The 27,516-nt window shown below is 48.1% G+C and overlaps 1 protein-coding gene and 1 non-coding gene across 2 annotated transcripts in view; one reads left to right on the top strand and one right to left on the bottom strand.

The window, feature by feature from the left end:
- Window positions 1–27,516, bottom strand: part of LOC8039944 (galactosylceramide sulfotransferase) — a 257,354-nt gene that overhangs the window by 178,518 nt on the left and 51,320 nt on the right. The gene's annotated exons all lie outside the window — the stretch shown is intronic.
- Window positions 2,801–2,882, top strand: Trnas-gga. Its single transcript has one exon. It is a non-coding gene; the product is annotated as a tRNA-Ser (tRNA).

Raw genomic sequence — 27,516 nt, 5'->3', positions numbered from 1 at the left:
CATAGTATGATGTGCTACAAGGAACTCGGCCGGTATAGTCACGAACAAAACTATCGAAGAGTAAAACCTTTTTCTGCCTCTCCAGATTGGGACACTGCACGAGAGCTTAATAGCAGTCTACAGTCGCTTAAAAAACTATCATTTTAAAGTTTACACATTTTTCAACCGAGGGTATTTAGCAACTGCTACTTTGCAGCACCTTACCAGAAGGGAGCCACTGGCAAACGCGGATGGTTCGATAATCATCGCGTTCGCCCACTGCTAGCTTTGCGCCTGCTACACAAGTGGTAAATTTGGTGCACCCTCGAGTTTCCGATGAGCTTAGAGTCGTTCTGAAAAAAGTTGATTTAGTGGCTTTCGATGACGCTCAGTTGAAGCTTCTAATTAAAACCATATGTCTATTTTCACTGAGTAAAAAGTTAATTAAAGAATTGTAATTAATCAGCCTACTTATCGCAAAGATTAGCCACCAACATAATGCCCACCCCCGGCCGTATAACTCACCTGCACGAACCGTATTAGTGCAATTTTTTTACGAATATCTTGTAATAAATATGTTTGAATTAAAATGGAACACTTGGATATCCCCACAGTATTTATTTCAGTTTTCAGGAATCAACTATTGGACTCTGTGCTGGCACACTTCGGTGATGATAATGATGGTGATTATGATGATGATGATGATGCTTATAATGATAATAATAATAAGAAGAAGAATATACGTTAAGACGTTCACTAGTGCGGCGCATTTTTACGTTCATCGAAATTGCTAATTTATTTTAAACGGATCCGTTTGTTACTGCCGGCGTTCTGAACGAAACCGGTTTTATGATATCACAATTTAAAATATGATTTTGCTCAGAGTTATTTTACGACTACTCACATCATACCACATTAATATCAAGTATTATTCAACTTATTTTTTTCTTAACTTTTCACTGTCTATAAGTTTATGTTCACAAGCGCATGTACGCTGAAGACTAAACTCCATCGAGAAAATATACTACAAGCCGCTATCAAGTTTCGCCGAGCGGCGCTCACACTGCGCGTGGCATCAACGAGAGAAAAATTGGCTTATTGAACCGACCAAGAGGCCAATCGAACTGAATGATGCAGGGGAGGTGTGGCGATCGTACGAGCGAGATGTATCTCGCGATACAAGCCGACATAGCGCAGTATCATCTGTTTGCAGGCAACCGTGCCACGTTGCATTTCAGGGCTAAAAGGCAAGAAGGTATTAACAGAAATCGGCCCATTGAGCATTTTATAGCAATCTCTAAAGGTATTGTTGAGACTTCATTCGTACGATGAAAAAAAAATTACTGGAGCGCTAGAAAGATGATGCAAACAATATGTGATATGTGAACTGCTAATAAAGTATTTACTTCCTTGAGGTCGCGTGCCACCTTTTCCACCACCATATGACAAACACCATAAGATGCACGTAAGAAGTTAGTGTTGCATGACCTTGTTGAATAGGTATGTTGATGACGGCATAATCGGTAAATAAGTACACCGAAACAACGTAAATGCAAAACTGTTTTTTATCTGTAAAATGAAAAATAGATATAATAAAGCCTTCGTCTCAATGTACAGAACAGACTGTGGATGTCACGCCATAGCTATCACGCAAAACGTAGCTATTCTGCACAATAAACGATGCTCTCTGTATTATTTTTTTTAATACCTTTTCCTTTTTATATAGTCAAGTTCGCCTTTTTCACGAACACGCATGGCACGAATACATCCTCCAGCTTATTTGGAACAAAACTCGAAATCACTGGTAGAAACTCAAAAAAAAAAAAAAAATCTATGTGCCGGCTGTGCCTTTCGAAGTGCAAGCTTCAGCCGAGGGATTTGCGACTTCGCACGTACAACGAGCAAGAACTGAAAATGCTGGGCTCCGCAACGGTTGACGTCAACTACAAAGCGCGCTAAGAAAGACTGTGTCTTGTTGTGGTCAAAGGAGCAGGCGCCGGCTTGCTAGGCCGTGACTGGCTCAAGGCTCTCGGAGTTAAGCTGAAGGTCAACCAGCTAGAGGCAATGACGAATAGCCAAAGCCCGTTGACAGCAGCTGTGCTGCGGAAGCACGCCAAGGTTTTCCAGCCTGGATTAGGAAAAAGCAAGGGACTGCCAGTAAAGGTGGCAGTGGTACCAACGGCCCAGCCGAAGCTCTTCAAACCACGTTCAGTTCCTTTTGCCATGCTTCCAAGAATGGACGAGGCCCTAGACAAGTTGGTCAAGCAGGGCATTTTAGAGCCAGTCGGGCATTCCAGATGGGCGACACCAATAATATCCGTTGTCAAAAAAATGACCGCATCTCCACTTGGTGAATGATGTCGATTGGGGCGCAGCTCTGGTTGTGCTGATGATAGTGATTTTGTTCATAGGTAGTGCTGATGGTGCTGATTATTTTTATTGCTCATAGGTAGTGCTGAATTCTCGGTTGTGTTTCGACTTCATTATTACTGCTTTATGGTCGGTGAAATGCAGAGCCAGTGGTAGTTCTAGCGCTAAAAGCCGTGGGAACGCATCTCCACCGCTTAAGTCAACGGTCCATGTCAGAAAGACAATGTGTGGTACGGAACGTGGTTATATACGCATTTGAGCATTTGACCGCAGCGCCCTCTCGTCTATAAACGTTGAGCCAATGCATGCACAGTTTAACGCGATTATATACGCATTTGACCGCAGCGCCCTCTCCGGTATAGTCGTTGAGCTGCTACATGCAACGTTTCATCCATGACAGAAACCCCAGCTCTTGAGTTACTAGTACATCTCAGAGCCCCCTACTCGTCCCGCAGTCGTGGCCGAGTGGTTAAGGCGATGGACTGGAAATTCATTGGGGTCTCCCCGCACAGGTTCAAATCCTGTCGACTGCGCAAATATTTTTTTTTTCTTTTTTAAGAAACCAGATGGGATGGCAATCGATGTGAGCACGGACGCCGGACGGACAAGGCTAGACCCTAAGGAGCTTCGCCCCTAAAAAAAAGTATGGGAAGATTTATTTGCCGAGTCATGGCCAGCACCTACGGAAGGTAGCGTAAAGGCCTGTTCACACATGTAGCGGAACGCTACAAGCCGTAGAGATCATATATACTAACCCTAGAGGAAAATTTCCACAATTTTCACATGTATTCTGGCTGCCACAAGCAGCGGAGCATGGAGGCAGACCTTTGGGGTCTCACACATGGTTACCAACCGCCTTTGATTTTACAAATATAATTACATAATTTAGAGCAGTTTCATGAACTTCAACAAATCCACGTACTTACCGGTGGAAAGATATTCGGGTTCCTTTCGAAGCTTTCTTTTTGCATAAAGCGCAGATGTACGGCCTCGCGTCAACGCAAAACTAAACCAAATAAGCGGATTCGAGCAACATTGATTTCTTTCTTTCGTGTTCTGTCGCGCTCCTTTGCGATCTTTCACTCGGGACCACAGATGTCCGCGCACAGGTTTTTCCACTCCTCCTCAACCACCTTTACCTCCCTGCTAAGAGGTATTTTGAAAAGTGTTTCGTTTGACAGGCCACATGTCTCAAGCGCGTGTATATTTCAAGAGCTCCGTCTACAATCTTTTTGGGGTATTTTTAGGGAAACTGTCGTGCTTCGCCATTTCTGAAATTCTAGTTTTGTTACAGCCTACATTGTGCAGCGACCGATGAGGCCATCGCTTCGTTTCCAAATGCCGCGGGTCAGAACGAAGTATGGTGAGCGCACGAGAGTGTATTACGTTCCGCAAATATTTAACAGCTTACCGGAATCCTTTCAATCCATAACTTCGCGGCAAAAGCTCAGGAAGGCATTACCGATTTTAGAGCTGTGAGGTAAAGCTATGCTGTTGTTGTTGTTTTTTCATGTGTATCAAAGATTTTTTTTTCTAGCCCTACAAATTTATTTTGTGATTCTGAGAACCTGTAAATTTTGAACGTCAAACAACTCATTCCACTTTTTTAAACCGTACCTTACTACAATGTGTCTTTCTTTTGTATCGCTACCTGCCGAGCTAGGTCCACAAGCCCTTGAGGCTTTCACCGGCTCGCTATTGCAGATTCAAAAATGTATTTTCTTCAAATAAAACTATACCCTATGTTCTTGAAATAAAACTATGTTCTATGTTTTATGCTACAAGCATAGCGCTGACCTCGCGCTAAGCGCGTGCTCACGGGAGAGTTCACCAGCTTTGTATCTCCCCGCCAAAACTGTTGCTCATGGAAGACGCGCTACATCAGCGCTTCGCTGCATGTGAGAACCGGCCTTTAGGCGGCTCTAATGACAACGCAGCAGCCCGTCGGTGTTAAAACGCCCGAAGCTGCAACATTGTAACGAAGCTGTATCGTCTTCGGGAACGTCACTTCTAACTCTTTATCCATACAAGCAAGAGATGACGCAAGTGTGCGTCGTCTGATATAGCTGAAAGATTATTTGGTACTTAGCAAAATTATGTAGTTAGCTTTTGAAAAATTATAATTGTGGAAAGTAATCTCGAATGGACTGAGAAAAATTCTCATAACAAATTTCCTTTCAAAACAAGACTCGTTTTCTCTTAATTGCGTTTTTCGCGTACATAGTCAAGCTTCAAAATATTTCTTCATAGTGACATTATTTTAAGCGACTTTGAAGACAAATACAAAGATATTAGCCTTAACGAGAACCAAGCCAGTTCTGCTAGAATACAATTTAAAAAAAAATATCAGACGGCTACTTAAATGTTACCTGAAAAAAAACAAAAAAACTTAGAACTCCTAAGACGAAATTTTGAAATTCAAGCATTTTAAGGCAGAGTTGACGACTGAAAGGCTGGAGTTGCGCTTTTCATATTTTTATGCTGAACTGCTAGATTCATCAGAAATAAGCCCTCAAGGTTCGTTGCTCAGTTAGAAGGCTGCACTGCGTTATAACACTTCCAATATGCATAAAAAAGACACTTTCACAAAGAGATATTAAAATGTGTGTCCACAAATTTAAAAAAAAAATGTAAATAGGAGAGTGCATGTGTCCTTCATCTTTTTATTTATCAAAGTTGAATGCGACTTGATCGCATTAAAAATCTATAAACCTAGAACTCATAGAGGCATGTATCCAAAAATATAAAAGCCTGCGCTTTTTGTTTTTGTTTTCTACGGGTTACGTTTCCGCAGATAGATATGACATTCTGTACTAAGGTATTGAAGATGAATGAACCATTCATTTTCAATTAGAACGAATTGCGTTACTCCTTCACATACGCAACATTTCTACCGAGAACATGAGCAAAAGTACAGCCAGCACTGGCATTATTCTTGCGGCCGTGGGACCGAAGCCCTAATTAAGGCGTGCCCGCAGATCAGACTGTCGTCATGCCTGCAGCGAACATGCGCCGTGTATTTCATATGACGTATGGACAGTGTGACATGCGGTTTTAAACCCACGGCGAGACGCACACTGACATGCGGACTTTCATTCGCTTGGCACTGTCATGGGGTCAAATGCAGTGGTGGGGACAAGATGAGACACACCATTCTGTAAAAAGAGGAAATGTCAGTACGATTTTTATTAACCGGAGGAGTGTCTACATCGTAACGACCGAATGAAAATGAGGATGTTCGCCGTCAATCAACCTTAAGTTACAAAGAGATGTATGCGTTTCTCAGGCCCTTCGGTATTCTGCTGCAGCCTCTGCTGTCCCGCTGAGTCTCTCTCTCTCTCTCTCTCTCTCAGAGCGTCTGAACGGTGCGCCGCCTGTCCTAAAACATATAAACGAGGAGGAGCGGAAGAGGGACCTAAAAAGGGTAAAGCTCTTCTCTCCTCGTGGGCAGGAAAGAAAGGAAACGAAAAACGTCCATAAACGAGAGTATCCACGCTTCTACATGGCCTCGACAGAATCAAGTTAGCGCCTCTCTACCCCCGGAAACAAGCTTCTACCTTTGGCTGCGTTGTACGCCAAAAGCCAAAGAGATCATTGCGAGAGAAGTAAAGAACAAAAACTCGTCCTCTCAAAACTAAGAAAGCAAAATAAAAAAGAAGATCGTCTATTTTGTAAACGAAAACGGTTTCATCGTCACGCTTTCTCGTGATAACTTTTAACGAGGCGAACAAAAGGCGACTGAAAGACGATGCCGCACAGCCGTCTCGTCACGGCCAGGAGAAGTGGTGCGATCCGCTGGCCGACCTCGCTCCAGTCTCTCGGGGCGCCCGCAACGCAGAGGGCCCCACTTCTGCGTCTAGAGAGAGAGAGAGAGAGTCCAAGGGCTCCGAAGTCTTGAAACCGGAAGATTAGTCAGGCTCTCGCATAACGCCAACCGGCTTGCATAACAGATAAGCGCTGCACGGCGCGAAAAGCGAGGCTTCAGCAACCAGATTCTGGCGAGACTGTCGCGACCTGGTTTACGGATTCAATGGATAGTAGATCTTGCAGCTGTTTGTCTACGGTGTATCCTATACATTTGTTCAACAAGAACGAAAAACACCGGCGAGGGCCTTTTGCGATGGGCTGCTCCGTGCATGGATTACTTGCTCAGAATGTGCGCTTGAATTCAAGCAACCGTTTGGCCTTTGTTACCCCCCTCCCCCCTCTCTCTCTCTCTCTTTCTCTTTGTCATGCTCTGAAATACCGTGACTGCACGAAATGCAGCTTCCCGGCGGAATCTGCACGCCCGATTGTAAAGTCGGATGTAACGCATTAGCTTCGCTTAATCGGCAAAAAGCAACATCCTACGGGTTTGACGATGTTCGCGCTTGGAACTCGAGCTACGTCCTTTGTTTGAGAACCTGGCTTTCGGAACTGACGCGAGGCACCGTCACGAGCTCGACAAAGGGCGTCGCGACGCAACTACGACGCCAGTGAGAGTGCAACGCCGCACGCGAGTACTCACCGCTGCACTCTAAAAAAATGTCTGTAAGTACTTTCACGCACACCACTCGGAGAGCCAATCACCGCAGCTTACGGAGGCAGCTCAGCGAATGACGATGCCGAAACATATGTTTAGACCAAAAAACGCAGTCTGAGTTGTGACGTCAAGCAATGCAAAACGTCACGCTTGCATTGCTTAATGTCACAACTCAGACTGCGTGTTTTGGTCTAAACATATGTTTCCGCATCATCATTCGCTGAGCTGCCTCCGTACGCTGCGGTGATTGGCTCTCCCAGTGTTTTGCGTGAAAGTAGACGTACAGACATTTTTTAGAGTGTGTGTTCTACGGAGAGAGTTCGACGAATGATGAGAGTCGACGTAACATGTGATATGGAACGCATCGTTTCACATGCACACGTTGTGCTCAATGTAACTTCGCCGAGTTAATCTCTATAGTCCCTGAGCGTAAGAAACGCACGGCGCAGCTTATTGCGTTCCCGCTTCTTGTTTTGTGATTGGTATGTCGGCTTTCTTATCGGCTAATCCGGGAATCTGATTGGCAGCGGAAGGATATGCTCGTGACTCGCTACGTCGCGAGTTCCTTAGGCTCGCAGTGAGTAGAGTGCGACTCAATTAATCCGTTCTTTCTTTCCTCGTCACTCGATCCGAGATCGCGAGATCAATGGGTCGGCGACCGCTAAGGTAAACACTGCAGCAAGAACGCGAGGACCGAGGCAAGAGGGACAAGACGACCCACGCTCTCAACTCAAGTTTATTTGAAAACACAAACTTTTATATATTCGCGACTCCAACTGTCTATAGGTGGCGCTACTCGTTTTTCAAGATGGCGATTATAGTGAGTAGTGCGCCTTCATACACACGCGCGCTTTTGCTTGAGTGGTGATATCTCAGCCATTTTTCCGCCCAATCGTTTTTTATGCATTTTGAAATGCGTGAAATCCGGTGTCTCTAAGCTCGAGCGCGTGGCTTTGGCTAATGCATAAACGCCATTTTACCGCCCAAGTCAAGCACCGAGTGCGCGAGAGCGTCACACGCTGGCACATTCAGGGCAATAACGGATGTCTTCACCCTGAAACAGACAGACATGGAGGCACCAGTGAGGATCGGAGATGCGTGCCACTGCTGAGCCTGTCGAGTGTGCTGGCTTCACTGACCGACACAAATTATTCCGCTTTTAGGAGGAAGCTAGGGTGTTATGCGCGCAGGTCACCGTATTCTGAAAACAAAACCGGCGTTTAGCGTAATATTTAGCCGGGAGGCACGTTTTAGTTCGAGAACGAAACCGAAACTAACTTATATTTTGGATTTAATTTCTCTGTATAGATGCTCATTTCGTTTTCTCTCCTACCCCAAGAAGTACCTTAGAGCCTAATCGTTATACTAAAGAAATTGTTCGCAGAAACTTTATTTCGTGACAAGCATGTCCGATCCAGGGACTTAAAAGTACTTATTTTAGAGAGCTCAGGGTTCCTTTAAAGGCAGGGTCTTCCATACACCTTAGAGGTAGCAGGACATTGTATTTGTTGAAAAAATCAGCGCTATTATTTGTGTCTTCTTAATGTCTCTTTTTCAACTAGTATAGAAGTCATATCAAATAATGACCTGCTGGCCCTTTAATGGGTTTTTGGGTATTTAGATGATTAATGGCATTAGCGTTGTTCCCAGCACAAGAATAATAAAATCAATTCAAATCAATCACGGCACTACCATGTGCCGTGATTAACGCTGAGCTAAGATTGGGAACGACCTGAGAGGCACTGACTTGATCGAACGACATTTTAGCGAACGAAGCCCCTTCCAGGATGTGTCGTCGAACGACACTTTAGTGAATGTCGGTGTTCATTTGAGCGAACAGTGGAATAGCGATGCGGTTCTACAACACCAATTTATCGAATCGCTTCGGAACTCCGTTAAGGGAAAAGAGCGACCTTCTTCCTTCATCTCAGACCGAAATCAATTTCATTGTGTGTTCAAAGCTCCTCTGACAGCTATACAAGGGAGGAGATAATTTAAAAGATGTGCGCAGTTTCCGTTGCCTGCATCTTGTCCTGGTGGTGGCTCTATTCTGCCATGAATACACTCTAAAATATATTTGAAAATAAATTATAATTATAATCGTAAAGCAATGGTAGCATTCCGTATATAATACTGTTTCCACTCAATAAATCGGACTCAAATTCCGCAGTTATCAAAACTGAAAAAAGTTCACAAAGAAAAAAAAAATCTTTCTTTTCGCCAGACTAACAAAAACAAAAAAAAAAAAAGAAAAAAAACGAGGAAGTTTGAAATTTTTCGTTTGTCGTCACGAAGGTTAGGTGCATATGCACTCGACCCATTCGTTTCTTCATGTGGCCGAGGTCTGCTGGGCCCGTCGACGTCGGCACCGGCTCTGAGGGCAAGAACGTCAAAAAGCGAGTTTCGGCGGTTTCGGCGTGACATGGTCAAGACTGGAAGCTGGGGCCTCGGTGAATTAATTGGAGCGCGGAGATAAGGCAGATGAGGACTCAACCCCGATGTGGACATCGCATTGATTCCAATAAAGCACATATGTCGGACTCGTTTTGCTGTGTATCCTTAGTGTGAAAAGCTTTACTTCCAATATATTTTGACAAATTTGGGGAAAATAAAGTATCTTTGAAGTACCCGTACCTGTGCCTAGGTACATGTTTAAGCGAGTACCTAGGTACCTTTTCGTACGAGTAACTGGTACATTTTTGAAGTAACTTGTACAACCCTGGGCATTTGTTACGCTCTGACCGCAGTTGACGGAACAATACGTTGGAGCATATCGAGCAACGCAAAAAGCGCATCATCACGCCGCTCGTCGTCTTTCTTTCTTTTGCTATCACCGTCTACTCTCCACCAATCACGCGCAGTTGAAGGCGCCGTGATTGGTACAGCCCGCAATAGCAAAGCCACGAAGAAAACGAGCGCCGTGACGACACACATTTGGCACTGGTTGATTCGCTCTATCGATGCTTGTATAGCCTCGGGGTCGAACCGAGAAGCTGAAACGGAGAATAGCGTCTGGGGGCCCTAAACTCGTCAAGTTGGAGCCGAAAGTTCGTGGAGCACGCCGATTGGACGTCGGCGACAAAAGCGCCAAGTCATCGTCGTGAATGTCCAATCGGTGCACTCCGTCAACTTCGGCCCCACCTTTATGTTTGACGAGTTTAGTGCCCTAGGTATAACACAAGTCAATCGTATATCACGTTCAGTCGCAATACCTTCTGCCTAACACCTACCTAAATGTTTCGAAAACAAAAAAAAAAAAAAAAAAAAAAACACCACCATCTTTCGACTTTTCATCGTGAAAGGTTAATCCGTCTTGGCTTACGATTCTAGCCCAATTTTAGACAACGGTGCATCCGAATGTTAGGCGAATTTCACGAAAATGCGGCAGCAATGCGTTTCTTCCTAATTAACGAAGCATAAAACGGCGAAAGGAACGAGCACTAGGCCTGCCGTGCGCCTTCCCCGCGCTCATCAAACCGCGCCAGCCCCGGTCCGCGACGAAGGTTGCCGTCGAAACACGCTGCGTATCCGAGAAATACCGCCTAGAAGACGAGGCTTGCCCATGACGTCATCGTTTGTGGCTCCCCGACCCGCCCCGAGCGCCAAACGCCCTGAAATTCGCCGAGAGGGACGCCGCAAAGTGATCGACGCTCTGGTCGACGCGTCCGTCTTGGCGTCGCCGCTTGGATCAGACACAGCAAGTGATGACGTTTTGGATGAAAAGGCCTTCTCTTCTAATGGTCCGAGCGAGCCGACAGCAGGTGCTCGGTTCGACGTTCAACGGCCACCGCGGCACGAATCCGAGGGGTTCGGCGACCCGCCGCGCGTCCCCCAACCCCTTATGCCAGCCGGCCACGCCGTACCGCCGAGTCTCATCGAGAGAGCGTCGAACCAGTCCCACCGGTTAGCGCCGCTCTTCGGGGGCGCTGACGGGAAAATAAAAAAAATAAAAATAAAAAAAGAAGTGGGCGGACATAAAGGCAACGTGAGAGTGCTGCGCCCAAATGAGAATCGCCTGAACGTTGGCTGGCGGTAGATCACTTTCCCCTTTCCGAGGCACTGTCTCTTCGTCGCTGTCTGCAGGGCGCTGCGCGGAAAGTGACCTTGATCGCGAAATCGAGCGTGCCGGGCCCATCAGAACCGATCCTCGATCGGTACAAAGTTTGTGCTAACGATATTGGCGCGATTATTAATTCGCTCGAAAATCGCGCTGTGACGCTGGCATAGTAACGCCTGTCTGGTTCATGGGAGATGCAATACCAAAACAAGGGCTGAGCATCCCATCGTGGTTAGTGAGTACCTGCACCGAGCGGCAAACATGCTGAAGCTCAACCAGGAGTCTTCGCAAACCGCCAGACGCGTGCGTCTTGGCGTCTCCGCGTGCTCATTCTGAAATGCTGCAGGCCGCGCCGGCGACAAAGCTGATGACAGTTATAGGCGGCACTGTAGGGTTTTACTGTATTAATAAAGTTCGGAAAGAGGAAGAGTGGGCGACTTTGTATTCTGCTTGGTATTGGGAGAGTTGACAAAGAGCCTGGTAGGTACCACTAAACCAACAAAAAGCCAACACTGCTTTCCGACACAAAGAAGACCTAACCATTTGCGGACGGTAGGTGACGTTTCTGAGCGTCACCGGTCGGAGCCGTGTATTGGGAGAGTTTCCTCGTACATTGGTTTGAATAGGCGAGCGTCTCGGGGCCAACCACAGGCCGCGAAACGGCGCCTAGCAATGATCATGAGCTCTAAAAACGCGACTCGACTAATTTAAGCCGTTTAGCGTCGCTCGAGTAAAAAGATGTAGCTCTTGGTAACTGAAAACTTGGCGCATGTGAGGTTTACGTCACGTCCATATTCAACGGTAGAATAAACGAAGGTGCGCTCCAAATCAGGGCCGACTTGCTAGAAAGGGCGTCTCAGCTGAGACTGTGGGAAAGAAAGCACCGCCAAAACAAGCGCATGAGCTCAAGCCGCGTCTCAAGACGCTCAAGCGCCCCACCCTTTGCAATTTTTTTCTTTTTTTTTTTCAGCCAGTCTCAGCCGCGACGCTGTTCTAGCAAGCCGGCCCAACTGTCACCAAGACGAAGAAGATTGAACGCTTCAATTTCACGCTTTAAGTGTTTTTTTTTCCAATATTGTGACATCGCAGTCTGCTGATTGGTCAACGCCGTGTCCCATATTTAGTTTACGCTGTAACCGCGGGGGGAGTATTCGGCGCTGGCGGCGGCTTTTGCTCCACCCATTGACCAAGCTCTCCCAATATACGGCTCTGTCACCGGTTAACCCATCTTGTGAATTTTATCGAAGGGATTTATCAAAGGACAAATAACAGGCTCACAAGCAAGCAGTTGCCGAAGGGCTGAGTTCTGTCGGCATATAGAATTATCGGTGTCAAGGCGATTCCCACAGGTGCTGCAGTCCCGCACTGCTGCGCTAGCAGGCGGCCTCATCTTGCTCATTAATCGCTCACGCCCTCGTTCTATGGAAGCGCAAGTCTAGGCAGCGTTGCACACTATGCATGAAACGGAGTGTAGATGGTGTTGCCTTTTCTCGGACCGCTGCGGAAACTACGCTAGCTTTGAATGATTTAGCTTTGACAACGTAGCACATAAATGTTGGCGCCGAACGTCGGTTCAAAAGCGTGAATCTGTGGGTAGATTCGGATCGCAATTGCGCAGAGCCAGAACATCTCTGCGTCAAGGTGCAGCAGTCGCACTGCCTCCCGCCAAAGGCCCGAAGAATTGACTACTGCCAAATAAATATCGAACACAATGTACGTCCCAAAAAAAAATCGTATGAAAAGCAGGCAGTCGGGAAACAGATAAAACAATGACAAAAAAAATAAAAAAGAATAAAGCGACGCAGTTCGAAGCGCACACGCGCAGAGGCGAGAGGAGGAGGAGAAAAGTTAAATCGAAAGAAAGGTGTCAGGAAAAGTGGGTGAGGGGGTCCAGAATGCTCCCCCGTCCGAGTTCGTGACTCCGTCCGTAGTCGACGTGGCGGCATCCCCGTTTGACACCCCACCGGCTGCCCGGGGGGCGATGACGACGTCATCGGGCGGGGTCGTGGGGGTCTCTCTGAGGAGGCCATCGGCGTCGGCTGCCAAAACAAACCGACCAAAAAAAAAAAATGAAGAAAAAAAAAATGAAGAAAGCGGAGGGTGTGATGCGACCCGACTGACCCGCCCGGGCAGTCGGTTCCATTCAGCAGCGTGCCAGGATCAAACAAGTCCAGGCCGGTCGTTGCGCTCTCTGTTGTTGTACTCCCAGGAGCTCCAAGACCCAAGTTGGACGGGAAGGACGGCGCTCGTCCGGAAACGTGGAAGCAACACGGCTGTTTCGAGACGTGGCGGAAGAGGGTAATCTGTGTCTAGGAAGTCTTCACGCGTGGCCGTGATTCACCCGAGTTCCAGAAGAAAAGGCCTGCTCCCCATACGTCACCACTAGTGATCCACGCAGCGCAGCCCAGCTTACATCAGCATCGTCGCAAGCGCGTCTCGCAGCGTTTCCCACCGGGCACGACGCTAACACGCGGCTTCGCCAAGACGAAAGCGCCTGCAGCTTTGTCGTCGAGTTTCAGCCTATGACGTCATGCGTAGGCCTTGTCTTCAATGTGGTACAGGTTAAGGTCGGTTCCCACACACAGTCCCGTTTGCTCACGTTGCGTTATGCTACGGGAGCTTATACGCCGGCCCACGTCGATAGTCTCTGGGACAATCATCGAAGCGTGGCGACCACTTCGAGGAATATTCTAAGCACACGACGCATCTGATACACGGGTGTCCTGGTGACTCGGAACCGTAACGTAAGAAAATGTAAGGGAACGCGAGCAAACGCTAACTATAAACTATTTTTCTTCCGCAACACGCATATTTCTAAGAAAAAAACAAACAAAAAACAACGCAATTGCTCGAAACCGAAATCGAAACTGGACTGGGGAGGGAGAAGAAATATAATGGAGGAGTGTGTCGCCGAAAGTCACGTGGCTGTGTAAAAAGAAGATATCATATTTTGTTGCTATTTTTTATATTGAGTGCGTGCCTTCGATCACCCACGACCACGGTTCCGTTTAAACCGAAGAAAACGGCCCGTGACCATGGAGAAGAGGGTGAGAGCGACTCAAACAGGCCATTTCTCGATCGACGGTTTTCGGGCGGAAAGAAAAGGAATAGACCGATCTCACCAAGCGTTCCACGCATGCGTCACGCCGCCATAACCGTAGTTCATAGGAGGCAGACGCCAGTTCACGAGACAGCTCATGCCGCCTCCTGTTCTGCTCGCGCAGACCTCCAGCGGGGTTGTCGCGCGTGCAGAAAGACTACAGCTCCCACGATGCATGGCGGCGGCGGTGGCGTATTCAAACTAGCTGGTGAGATCGGTCTATTTCGAGCCCTAAATTGTGTTCAGGGTAGTTCGGTTCTCACGTGTCATGCACAAATAAAAACCTTGCGGACATAAATGTGCCCCCTTAAGGCTTGTTCACTCACAACAGCGTTACCTCGGCGCTATTAGTCAGCAAGGAAATAGCGCTGATCTTGCTGACGCAACGCTGACGCTGAACCGGCCTTTGAAATAACACACGGCATGTCAAGAACGACGACTGCGATGGTGCGAGTTGAATGCCCGGACAGCGAATACGCTGCGCATAGCGCGAGGGATGGATGGATGGATGGATGGATGAAAACGAACGAAAGGCTCGGCATGCTGCGGCACACCGTCTACGCAGACAAGCACCACCAGAGCTTCGCCTCAATCAACATCATTCACCACGTGGAGATGCGGTTGTTGTTTTTTTGTTTTTTTTCCCTACACGAGCACGGGAGCACGTGCTCACGTGCTCGTGAGCACGAGCACCCGACGCCGGACATCGGACGGACATACGAACGTGGCTAGCCCCTAATGCCCGTGCCCCACTAGAGCGACATACAGTAACAAAAGACAACGACAAGCCTCAAACCAGAGTCTTTCGCGATTTTCGAGGCTTTGTAGAATAAAGGAGGCTATGCTCAAACGCCAGCATCATGCACGTGAGGGTGGCTTTGGCAGGCTTGCAATCGCTCGTGCTTACTTCACGAGCACCGAACGACTAAACGCCTGCCAAAGGTACCATCGTGAGCATGCTGCATGGGTTTGAGGCTTGACGCTCTCTTTTGTCTCTGTTTGTCGCTCTAGTGGGACACGGGCATAAAGGTCCTGTCACATTGAGAAAACACGGCGGAAACATGAACAAAACATGTTTCTCACCAGTCGGGAAACATGTCGCCTGTCGGCTCTGTTGCCCGACAACCCTGTCACATTGAGGAAACAGCAACACAACATGGACGACAGCGACAATGTTGTCTCGGTGTGACAGCTTTTGGCAACGGAAACCTCGGCAAGCTGTGTCGGACGACACGTGTTGCCCATTTCGGTGTCTGAGCGAATTTTTTTCCAGCAACACGGCAACATCTATATTTTTCAGTACAGATAGTCGCACGAGAATCTTCTAGAGCCAGCTCCCGCATCAAATTCTCATAGGCACCTTGTTGATGCACTCTTGCGAGCCACTCGCTGGTCCATTTTGAACGCGGCTTCTTGCGCGGCCGTAGCTGATCGTCAGAATCATCTGAATCGATGGCACAAAGAAGCACCAAAGCAGAAGCTGCAGTGGCCGGCGCGTATGCCATCCTGCAAGGGTCTAGCCCTGTAGCAGAACGCAACCGCCAAATGCAGAGAACACGAGATGGTTCGCGCGGCTGATGAATCGACTACGGTAGAGCGACGGCGATGAGACGGCGATCCAAAATGGCAACGATTCAAGGGGCGAGAGGAGCCTGCGGATCTGAGCCTAGCCGCCTCTACTTCGTTTCAGCTTCGGTCCAGACCACCGTAGGGTGCCTCAATGATGAAGGCACCCTAGACCACCGTGGTCCAGACGCAGCCGATGCTACGAGCGCGAGCATGTGGAACAGTGCTTGCGCTGCACGAGCGCGCGTGCTTGGCAGGGATGCTGAAAGCCCGGAGCTCGCGCTTGTAGCTTTGGCTGCGTCTGGACCGAAGCTGAAACAAAGTATAGCCGAGCCGAGCCTGCCGGGCAGACGAGAGAGAGAGAGGCAGCGCGCAGGAGAGGAGGCAATTTGTGTTCTTCCGACACGCTTTCCCGGTGTGACAGGATGTTCCCCGAGTGTCGGAGAACAAGTTGGGAAACATGGTTTTCGGACGACAGCAACATGTTTCCGGACTGTTGCTGTTTCCGCAATGTGACAGGGTCCCCGAAAACATGTTTTCCTCGTGTTGAAGGACAAAGTTCTCCGACTGTTTCCGCAGTGTGACAAGGCCAGACATCGCACGTCGCCCGCTGTGTAACGAGTCAAGTGTTGCAACGGTCTCTATTTCCTTTTGAATCTTTAAAAATAGTTATTTTCCGCGTGACAGAAGCAACTGGAGCATTTGGAGCGGTTCCTACACTCTAAGAAATGCCTGCGCGTCTACTTAACCGCAAAACCCTCAATGAGCCAATCATTGCGATCTAGGAAATCAGCTGAGCGAGTGGTGAGGCGGAACATCAGTTTAGACCTAGAAATGAAGTCTGCGCCGTGGCATTACGCAATGCAAAGCGTAATTACGCTTGCATTGCGTAATACCACAGCGCAGACTTCATTTTTAGGACTAATCGGATGTTCCGCCTCATCATTCGCTGAGCTGATTTCCTAGATCGCAGTGATTAGCTCTTTGAATGTTTTGCGGGTAAGTAGAGGCGCAGGCATTTCTTAAAGTGTGTTATTCGTGCCAACAAAAAATTTTAACAAACGCTTTCCGAAAAAAACAACAAAAAAAAAACAGAAAAAAAACAACGTTATAGCTCGAGGTATGCGCTCCAGGCTCTGGCGAACATCGCATATGCCTCGTTAGGAAGCTACAAATAGAAGTAACAAAACGTCAGCCACGTTTGCGCTGAGAATCATTGTTGTTAGCAATCTGAATTTCGGTGATGTAACTGGACCGAGTGATTTTGTGGCGCTTTCTGAAGCAGCCAAAAGTCAATTCTGAAGCAGCAAAAAGTACTCTTGGAACACAAGCGCACACTTGGCTTTTATTCATACCACTGCGAATATTATATGTTAAGAATCGTGTGTTGCCCTATCCAACTAAAAAAACATGCCAACTTTGCCTTCGCACATTTTTGCCACCTTTTGTTAACATCAACTGCACGGCAGGTGTGATTCCCTCAAAAAAAAAAAAAAAAAAAAAGAGCGGCTTATTTGCACATAGAAGCGCTAGCCACGGCCACAAGACGCAGATTCGTGAAAGCAGAATGGTCTGTTGTGAATGGTGATCTTAGGTACGAAATAAAATCAAACTCAAATAGTATATTCTACTGGAATAATGTTAGAATAATCTTGAGCATTCAAATTGATGTTTCACTAAAATTCTTAAGCTTGTAACAAAATTGAAATACTTAATCCAGATGAGCTGGAATAAATATAATCCTGACTAGTTCATATAATTTTTCAAGCGATTACCCTCGCTAAATCTGGAATTTGAAAAAAAGATTCCGCCAGAACATCGCAGTTTATCGTAAATAATCGCCGCAGTTTTATTTAGACACCTTTACTGCAACTAAGAGCTATTATGTGAACCCTTACCAAGTTACTTTTATAGAGCAAGACGCGGCCCTGACGTCACGCCGCTGCGGTGGCGCTGTCGACGGCCCTGCGCATGCGCAGGCGCTTCACTTCACGCGAGTTCGGTTTCTGCGCTCGCGCAGTGCCCACACCTGGTGTGGGCAGACGCGGGCTTGTTTGTAAACATCCTGTCGGTCTATAAATATACCCGACACCAGCGGCCTGTTAAATGTCTCGCTCTGGAGGGGTACTTTTCCTGTAGCACGCGGGTGCGCTGCGGCGAAGCGAAATGAGCTAAATCGCGATGCTTACTTCGCGGTCATCGCTTCACTGCAGTACGCGCGGTGAAAGAGCGCGGTGAAAAGCGCACTCCACAAAGCTAACTTACCCTCCAGAGCAGACTATAGGAACATAAGAGATAGTGCGAAAATGCTGAGTACTGTGAGCGTTTGACACTGTCAGAGAGATTAAATAAAATGCTATACGTAATGTGCGCGCATGTAATCCCAAGTTCTGAAATTCGCACAAGTCTAACATAACGATCCGGACGTGTAGCGGGGCCTTACGTTTTCAGTATTAATAAAGTGAAATCAAGTTTTGGCGCAATGTTGGCGCACATTCCTCAGATTTGGACTAAATGTAGCAGGATGTAGCGGGGGAAGCCCGTTGGTGCAGTTTGGCGCAAACGGCGCAGCAATCACATCTCTGGAAGTTTTATCTGAGATCGCGGTAAAATATGTTTTCTGACCTCCGCGAACAGTCCGCGACAAAGCAAGATGGAATCATCGGAGCTTCTTGGCACCCTATGACACCCTACCGTCACTGCCGTTAATTCCGCCTGCTTTGCACCAAGCACCAATATGGCGGCTCCCACAGGAAACTCGGCGAATTGAGAGCCGATACTCTAAGCGTATCTTATATTTATAGTGGCCCTGGGCGGGTTCCTATCGTTTTATCGGAACACGTTTCATGGAAAACATTTCATGGAGACCGGTTTTATAGACAGATGTTCCGTCGACACTGCGATATTTTGCGGAAATACATTTCGTGGGCACATGCTTCTGCGACGTTTCTTCAGCAATGTTTCTTTTCTAATTTGATTGAACTGGATTACAAAACTAGTTTCGTTCGCTGGAAGCATATTGGAACTAAAGTGGACTCACCCTAGTGGCTTCGGTAGGGCAAAGACAAATTCACGAGTCCTGTCCTGAACTCCCAGACAGTCGCGCAACGCGCGACAACTCTTCTCTTTGCTCGGAGAAATTTTAATATAATCTCACGCCTCAGCTTGCACCAGGCGTCATCGGACCCGCCCAGGGCTTGGCAAGCTGTAGGCTACCGTCTGGATGCCGGCGACCAAGGTGATGTGCGTGGAAAGACGCTTCCGACGAAACGACACACTGTGTGTCGATGAAACGAATGCGAGAGGGAACGTTTTGATACACCAAGTGTCAACGAAACGTTCTGTCGATGGACCGTCGTTCGACCAACTCATTGTCATGGCTCCAGGCCTCGTCATTCGCAGTGGTTCTTCGGTAAATCGCAGTGACTGGCTGTCCGGGTGCTCTGTGAAGAAAGCTGACGGGCGTGCGCTTTGTTCCACACTGAACACGAGGCGCGTCAGCAACGTCAATGGCAGCTACTGGAGACCACGCGTGGAAGCTGTTTTGAGCAGCTCATGAGTTACGCGCACCACTATATCGACAGTGTATTAGTAGCACTCACTGAGAGAAAGCTTTTTTCTGAAACAGCGTGCTCGGGCCGTGTCTCTCAGGATAGGAACAATGCTCGTACGCGTGGGCGAGAGCAGCCTCCGACAAGTGTTCGTTTCGTACGGGCAATGACGCGGAACATCGCACCGCCCCTTGCCTCTGTCATTGACGGGGAATTTCCCCGGCGCCTGCGAGAACTTTACTGGCGGGTGGGGTTGGCCTTGGCGGCTCACGTCGATCAGCTGGCTCTAGTCCGCTTAGCGGGGGAGACCTCACGGGTCTTTACGTGACCCGAAATAAAGTCATCCCTACATTAGAAAGTTATAACCGTTCGTTCTCGAATCTCCGCCGATACTGCTACTGGTAACCGCCTCAAAAGTCTACTTGGAAGTACAGCAGCTCGAGCGCTCGGTACCGATATCGTTCTAGGAAACCGCCAACTTCCTCAAGTTTCCCCCCAAATATTGTGGCGCACTGGCGACGGATAAAGATGTCGGCTTGAAAAAGAGGCAACCCGAAATAGCCATCTTGTTGTTGTCGTTTTTTTTTTCTCGTTTTTAGCTGTGCTTTAAGAAGAACTTATCTTTAATCTTGCTTGGAGTCGACAACTCCATCCAATTAAAGCAGCCTCAGGTTGAGCTGAGAACAAACTAAAGTAGACGCACGTAAAAAAAATCGAAACAAAACGGTTACAGCGTTTGCCCCTGTCTAGCCTTTGACGCAATTTACATCGATATCGAGACACTAAGTGTGTGCAGCGAAGAACACAATCCCGCTCCGTTTAGAGGGTGGTGTGTGTGAACACCAACAGACCTGACGGACAATATGTCCGCCTTGCAAACATTCTTTTTTTTTTTCTTTTTGCGAGAAGTTTTGACGTTCGTTGTTTTATCAGGTCGTTTCGAAACACCCTTTAGCGTATAAGATTTTGGATAAGTTATCGTTCGTGGGATTTTAGGCGCACTGCGGGTGCGTATTATATATAAACTGTTTTACTGAAAGAGGGCAAAAGAGAAAAGGGAAAAGGGCTGCTGGCGCTTTCCTCCTTCCCTAACTGGCTAGGAACGAGCGAGAAACCCCGAGGAACGGCTTCGACGCCTGTGTTCCTTCAAGCTCGGTGGTATTCTTCGGAGTTTCTTCTATTTCATTTTACTTCAAGATGTCATCAGAACTAGCTGAATCAATGGCGACAATCCCCTGGTCATCGCGACATCGTTGTTCGGTATTAAGCTACAGGAGTAGCAACTGAAACCGGAGAATATTATCGGACGACATCTGTATCGTGCACGGGATCCGACTAGACAACTGCGGCTGCAACGTCTTCAAACTCTATCGCTTCCCAAATGATCAAAACCTCTGGCGGCAGTGGGTTGTGTTCGTAAACAGGGAAGACTTTTCCACGACGCCATCCTCTCGAGTGTGCTCGAAAGATTTTGTGAACTGAGCGCGCACCGAATTTACTGCAGTACCCTCGATGAACATGGGATACGCTCGCAAGGTGAGCGCAAGTTTTCTCGTGAGAAGCAATGTTTCAGCTTATAACTTTCCGTAATTTAGTCTATCTTCATGCTGTTATCTTGCAGCGGTAACATTGACTCGATTTTTTCATCTACAACGTTTAGTTGAAGGCTCATTTCCGCCATCGTGTGTGGCTATAAATTGTCGAAACGTTAGCTCTATCGCTTTTTCTTAATCGCGATCTTCTACGGGATAGCCGAGCCGTGATCTTCGGGGGAACTATGGGGTCCCCTATACCCCTATCTAGGCCTAGCTTCAAGCAGGCCGTGGGAGTCGTCGTCACTAATGGCGCCGGCCTCCCGGATACAAGGAACCACGAGGCCGAATTCCCCGAAAGGGCCGGCTCTCCCTTGCCCACGTAGGGTGAATGTGCCACCAGCACACCGTTGGGAGTGAGTATGGACGCGTCCCGTTTTCGAGCGAGCTTCTAGCGGCCTCCCTGGGCGCGTCCATTTCCCGCAGGCTGCATAAGCCGGCCACCACATGTGGCCGAGGCTCTTGGTTAGGCGGGGGGGGGGGGGGGGGGGGGGGGGGGGGGGGGGGCTACGCTCGACGGAGCATTCATTGTTATTTTACTGCTCGCTTATTTCCGTGATCCTGCCAGTTACGGCAGCGCGGACCCCCCTCCTGGTGATCCTGTCAATCAAGGCAGCGCTAACCTTATTTCTCTTTTGTACCGCCTACGGGCGCAAGCGTGTGACGTAAGCCGAATAAATACGTTGTACGGTATCCCTGTGTTTGGTGTGGTCTCCCGTCCACCGGAGCCTAACGGCCCTCAACGGACGGACCCGGCCGTAGCCGCCATGGCAGCGGACTACGGAGTGGGTGTTGCCTCACAGCAATCAACAAGGTAAGTCGAAACTTACATTTTGCAACCCACGAGTTACGGAGTTGGTATTTGCCTCACTGAAGACTTTGGGGTAAACTAGAATCCCACAACTTACGTTGACCGCCACAATGCGACTGAGTTCTTGTTGTTTTTCAAATTAGTACATAACGTAGCTGGAAAGAAAAGTTTAATTTCTACTGCTCATGGATCGATCTAAAATCGCTGAATTATTGATTGACTCGCTCCAGCAATGGGCCTATCTCGACAACGCAGTTTTCAATTCTAGACAAAAAACATGCTTGCCCGACACGGGATACTCAACTAAAACATTTATAGAAATCTGCAAGCCAGATGGCACTGCCTTCGATCGTTCCCTGCAATGCTCTCATTTTGAACGTCCTTGTCACATTAAATACATGAAGGGCGGACAAAACAACACATTTGTCCGTCCTTCGAGTTTTACTCTTTTTTGTATTTAACTCTACCCGACACTTCGGACCACTCGACTAGCACACGTGGGAGCGGCGCGCCGAAAAGCGCCTTCCCCAACGTTTCTAGCCATGCACTCAGCATGGCCACGGAGCCTGACACTCGGTAGATGGCGTCATAGTATTCAAAATGGCGCTGCCCACGATAAAACAGTTTATATATCCTTGAAAGCGACCGGGTGCGGCCGAGAAACGTCCCATCTGTCCGCCAAAGAAAAAAACAGAAACAAAAAACGCGCACGCGAAGCGGATCTGTCACGCCAGTTGTTGTGGGCAGCCGTTGATTTGGGACACGGCATAGGTTGTGGCCGTGAGGTCAAAGCCATGGTAAGTGAGCTAGGCATGCTTGCTAACTCACGTGAGCAAGCCGTTGTCAGGGCTAATGCTCCGAGAAACTGGAGAAAACGAGGAGACGAGAGCGTGGCGGGGACGTCAGAATGCTGAGCTCTGGTTGGAATGATTCGTAGGTATAGACTTAATGCAGCACTCGTCGAATGTGTTAGAACGCGGAACGCCGGCGTCCGGCGTTTTGGGGCGCTCACATTCGAGCGTATTCGACGAGTGCAGTTTTAGACAAGGGCAGCTAGCTTTAGGTACATTCACTAACCACTCGAACCAGCTAGAGCATGGCGTTCGGACGTATCCTCCTCTCCCTCAGTTTCTGGGCGCAGACCCTTCACGCGCATCTGGTTTTTACGCACGCAGCGCCCACACCTGGCCAACGCTGACTTGTTATTACACAGGGCGTCGGTCTACAGACAGCGACGGACAAACAGAATGTTCATGACACTATGGAGTCTACCACTCGAGCCCAGTAGAAAATACAGGCACAGTGAAGGTCACCAAAAATATCCTGGCCCACGGAAATTATTACCCACGGATCAAAAAAGAGAAAACATATGATTAAATTTTTCCCGCTCAAAGTTGGCGGGGGGGGGGGGGGGGGGTGCACTTTGTGTAAGAGTTTAAATAATATAAAATTGGAGAGAACGCGAACATCCGAAATGGGGGGGGGGGGGGGGGGGGGGGGTGCAATTTTACTAGGTCATATGTGGGTCCCAGACAGCCGAAACGACAATAATAAAAAGAAAAATTACTGCGATTTAGTCGACGGTACATTGAGCCAAATTCTGTTCGACGGGAATATGTCAAAGTGATAATACAAACAATTGTTAAATAAAAGACCACACCGGAAAGGGAGCCAGGGCATTTCCCAACGCACATACCTCGGAGCCACAGCAGCGATTCCGTTGTTGCATGCCAGTCCCGAACAACAATGCAGCGTCAGACTCAGCCACTTGCAGGTTCCGCCAGCGCTCAATATCCTTTCTGCTTTTTTTTCTTTTTTTTTTTTTTTTGTACACAACGCTACGAACCCGAAGCGTAGGAGTCGCGCTGGCGGGCGTTCCTCCGCGATTGTGCTGTTCGGAATGGGCGACAGAAAATGCTTTCCGCCCGAGCCGTGCGTCAAAAGTGAATCCAAAGAGAGACACGGAGTGCGTGCGTGTTTGTGTGAGAGAAGGAGAAAGGAAGGGCTATAGCGGCATTGCGAAATAAAATACAAGTAAGAATAGAGAGGAGAACGACTCAATGGGGCGCCGCGCGCGCGCCAACTCGGAGTCAACTGCGCGGCATACATAGAGACGTCAGTGAAATGTCACGCTCGCGGATGGGTCCCGTCGAAAGTTGACGGCGCCGCGGCTGCCAGTTGCATAGCGCGTAATGGAGTATAGAGCACAAAGGTAAACAAACTCGCACGCACCGGGGGACTGGCTGAACGCGATGACAGCGCGCACAACTACAAAGCCTATAGCGATGGTGTGCCTCGCGAAGGTGATCACTCGCAACTAAATCAAATGACGCGCTGTCCTGCCTGTCTCTTCAACTTCGCTCCCAACGAGTTGTCAGCTGCGGATTCACAGTGTCAACGTTCTCCCTCTTATTGTTTTAATTCCGATTGCATTTAAAACAGTAATGGGGAGACGCCCTACGCGCAAGCAGCGTGATAGAGGGAGTTATGTGGCGTTCCCACGCGCATGTGCGGGTGCCGGGACGGGGCGCCCACTGGATGCGCCGCAGTCTTCACAATGCCTCCTAAAAGGAAAGAGAGAACTGAAGAGGAGCAGATAGCTGAGCAGAAGCCGCGGCGTGCTGAGCGTGACAATTTTTTTAGTGAATGAATACGTACGGACGACCTTTGCTTTGATATACTCACCATAGGATTCGTCGCAATTTAATCAGTGGAATATAGCCTTCATAGAGGAAATGCAATGCTTTCGCATCATAGCCTTCTGCTAAAGGCCGCAAAAGTGCGGGCCAGTGTCTATTTTTGTACAGCGGAGCTATTAAAGCTAGCTTCCCCAGGATCGTGACCCCCGCAAAGAAATGAAGACACCGAGCTCTGGACACCTACTGCCATCTATGAGCGACGGCGGCAAGCCACGTATCTGGTTGCCGCCGTCGCTCATAGATGGTGGCAGCCTTTCCAGTCTGGCTTGCCAACCTGCGGCAGGTCATTACTTTCCATTGTACGGTTCCACTGGTCTTCCTTCTTCACCAAAGTGGAAAAGCTGAAAGTTTTTCCATCCATTATAGAAAACGTGTGAACCCCCCTTTTCCCCCTGACGCCCAAATCCCCATCGAAGTTAACTGACCCGATATCAATTAGCTTTGTTGTCCTCTATACTGGTGGCCCCTTTTCCTTGCCACGTTATGGGACGGACTGCCGTCTATAGGCGACTTATGCGAAATCAACACCACCTAGCGGCAAGAACGCAAAGTTGTCACGGCAGATGGGCTGGCCAGCTTCCTCGTGCGAATCACGTTTTCAAAAGTGGGTTGTATGTGTGTTTATACAACCTAGAACTTAGTCTGCCTCAACGGGCGACAAGTCTCCCAGCTGTAGATGAGCAATTTAGCCAGTGCAGCACAACCGCTAGCCTGGGGTCTTTAACGTGCATCACGCAGTAGCGATACACGACCGCACGCCGGTACGATGCTCATCCAGATCGAAACGGGCGGGGGTGGGGATGGAACCCAGGATACTGGGTTCTGCAGCCAGCGCGAGCTTTCGCTCCACGTGCTCCGAGCTGGTGTGCGCCAGAGCCGTTTATACTGAGAGAGTTTGGCCGATGGGCGGAGCTTGTTGGCCGCTAGAACAAGCGGATTTCGCGATAACACAATATGGCGTTACTTCTTTGTCTTGTTCATTCCTGAGAAATCGCGTAGAGTTCCTATGAGTCAGAGCCACAATATGGCGGACGGAAGTAGTCATCCCCCGGTTGTCAGACTACGCTGCTTTGGTTGTCAGACTGTCAAAATCTCCTTAAGAAGGCCAAACTCTCTCAGTATAAACGGCTCTGGTGTGCGCTAGCCCACTCGGCCACGGATCCCCCCATGTTTTTCGGAACACATTGTAATCGTTGTTCTTTTTCTTTTGTAGATTGACTCCCCTCTCCTTTATTTAAAACAATTCGAGGGTAAATAAACAGACAAATAAATAAATATGAACCGGTTTCTTTCGCGGCTTTTGAACAGAGCACAGTACGACATGCTCACCGCAACCCGGGGGAGGGGAGCTTCTTTAGAGTGAAATGATTTCGGGTAATCAATCGCACATAAAAGCTGGAAATCATGAGTATATAACAAAAATAAGAAAGATGGTAAACATACTATCGAATTCATGTACTACCTAGCGAAAAGCTGCGTGCATATAGTTTTATTACTTTTGCAGGATAAGGTTTCCCAGTTTCACGCCGTTTGAAATCACGTTTGAAATCCACAGCGGTCGATCAAATTAGGGCACTTGTTTTCTGCGATGTTGACAGACGTGGGGCAAAGGCGGCGGAGTTGTCATCAGGCCGGGCCGCCAAGATCCGCGACGGCTATAGTAGGCGTACATTTTCGCTTCCTTTCCGTACAGCGGAATGGGACGCTGATAAGGGGCCGCGTTTCCGCCTCCCGGAAGTGTGAGGCACTTCGCGCGCCACGGGTCTAATTTTTTTCCCTCGATAATCAAAGCATGAGGGTGAATACATGCTTGAAAACGAACATCGAACCTATTGAGGGCTCATAACGCAATGGCTGCTCCCGACGCTCTCGGCACACAGACACTTGCGTGTACAAACAATGTCAGAGCCGACGCAGCGTTGGTGCGCGTTAAGTCGCGCAATTCGCGGAATGCTCCGACGACAATGGCACGGGAGTTTATTGTCGACGGGCGCGAACAAAAGCGTCACTGTAGTCGGTCTTCCAGGATTGATCCAACGCTCACTATGACGTCCTGAGTATGATGAACTATACTTTCATTAACGCAAATAAGAAAAATGTCAGACTGTCAACTTTGACGACAACAAGCTTCCACCGTGGTTTTTATGCACACAGTCGAAATTGTCGCTGGAAATCGGTAATCCCGGTCGTGGCGTCACGGATAGGAGCCACTAAAACATCTCGTTGCCAATGGCCTGAAGTGAACAAAAACGAAAAAAAAAAACTTACTTCAAACTCTTATTTATTTATTTATTTATTTATTTTTTAGATACGAAATTGAGGAGCTTAGACGCTCTCAGAAGCACGCGACGGACTCACCACACGTGCCATCGCTAGTAAGCCGTATCTGATCTTTTCCTTTGTTTAACTTTCCCTTTTCCTTTCCTTTCTTTACCTTCTTTTAAATCTCTAGCGTACATTATATAATGTACTACACTAGAGATTCAACTGATCATTAGAACGACTGCCTCTGAGCTCGGTGCACTTACTGCGCGTCTAGGTGTACCATCGCTTCTGTGAATTCCTCGGATAAGGCCACCAATAATCTTTCTCTTCGGTTTCACTTTTTATTTATTTCTTTTGTTTTTAAGAAAAAGAAAACAAAAACAAAGGGGGGGGGGGGGGGGGGGAGTGCAGTGGAACGGCGGTTTTTGGTTGCTTTCACTGACATCAGCTTTGCCTTGTGGCGAGATGACGTTAGCAAAGTGCTTCTCTCCGACCTGCTTGTTCTCATTTTCTGCCCTGAAATGTTCTTGAAACTTTTAAGAAATGTCCTTTAAACTTGAAACGTCGGGAGAAAAGTGGCTCTGTAGCTTAGCTGACTCCTTTTTTTCTTTTTTTTTTTATGTAGAGCCCCTGTTTTTCGCATTCACCGAGCCGTTTGGCTAGCCTTTGAAGAGCGTCTTTAACACGCCAAAAGTTTGGCAGCAGTGCAAAGGGAGTGACGCTATTGCTTGACAATTTCAAGAGCTTTGTTCGCGTCACTTTCGCACTCACTATTCGTATTTCTTTTTTTATACTTTCGATTATCCTAGACACCGGGAGAAAACGTATATGGCTCAGAAGCACTCAGAAGATTCGTGCCTTATTGACATGCGCGTATCCCGTCACGTAAATAACTATTTCGTTAAAACGCAACCACAGATTGCTGAAATTTGGTTCACATGGAGCTAATAAAGCACACCAATAAAATTAAAGATAACCTTGGCAAAATAGTCGGTGTCAACCGG

The sequence above is a fragment of the Ixodes scapularis genome, unplaced genomic scaffold, assembly GCF_016920785.2.
Source record: "Ixodes scapularis isolate PalLabHiFi unplaced genomic scaffold, ASM1692078v2 PGA_scaffold0__279_contigs__length_252992795, whole genome shotgun sequence".
Lineage (NCBI taxonomy): Eukaryota > Metazoa > Arthropoda > Arachnida > Ixodida > Ixodidae > Ixodes > Ixodes scapularis.
The sequence above is the reverse complement of the archived record's forward strand: the minus strand, read 5'-3'. Positions and strand labels throughout refer to the sequence as shown.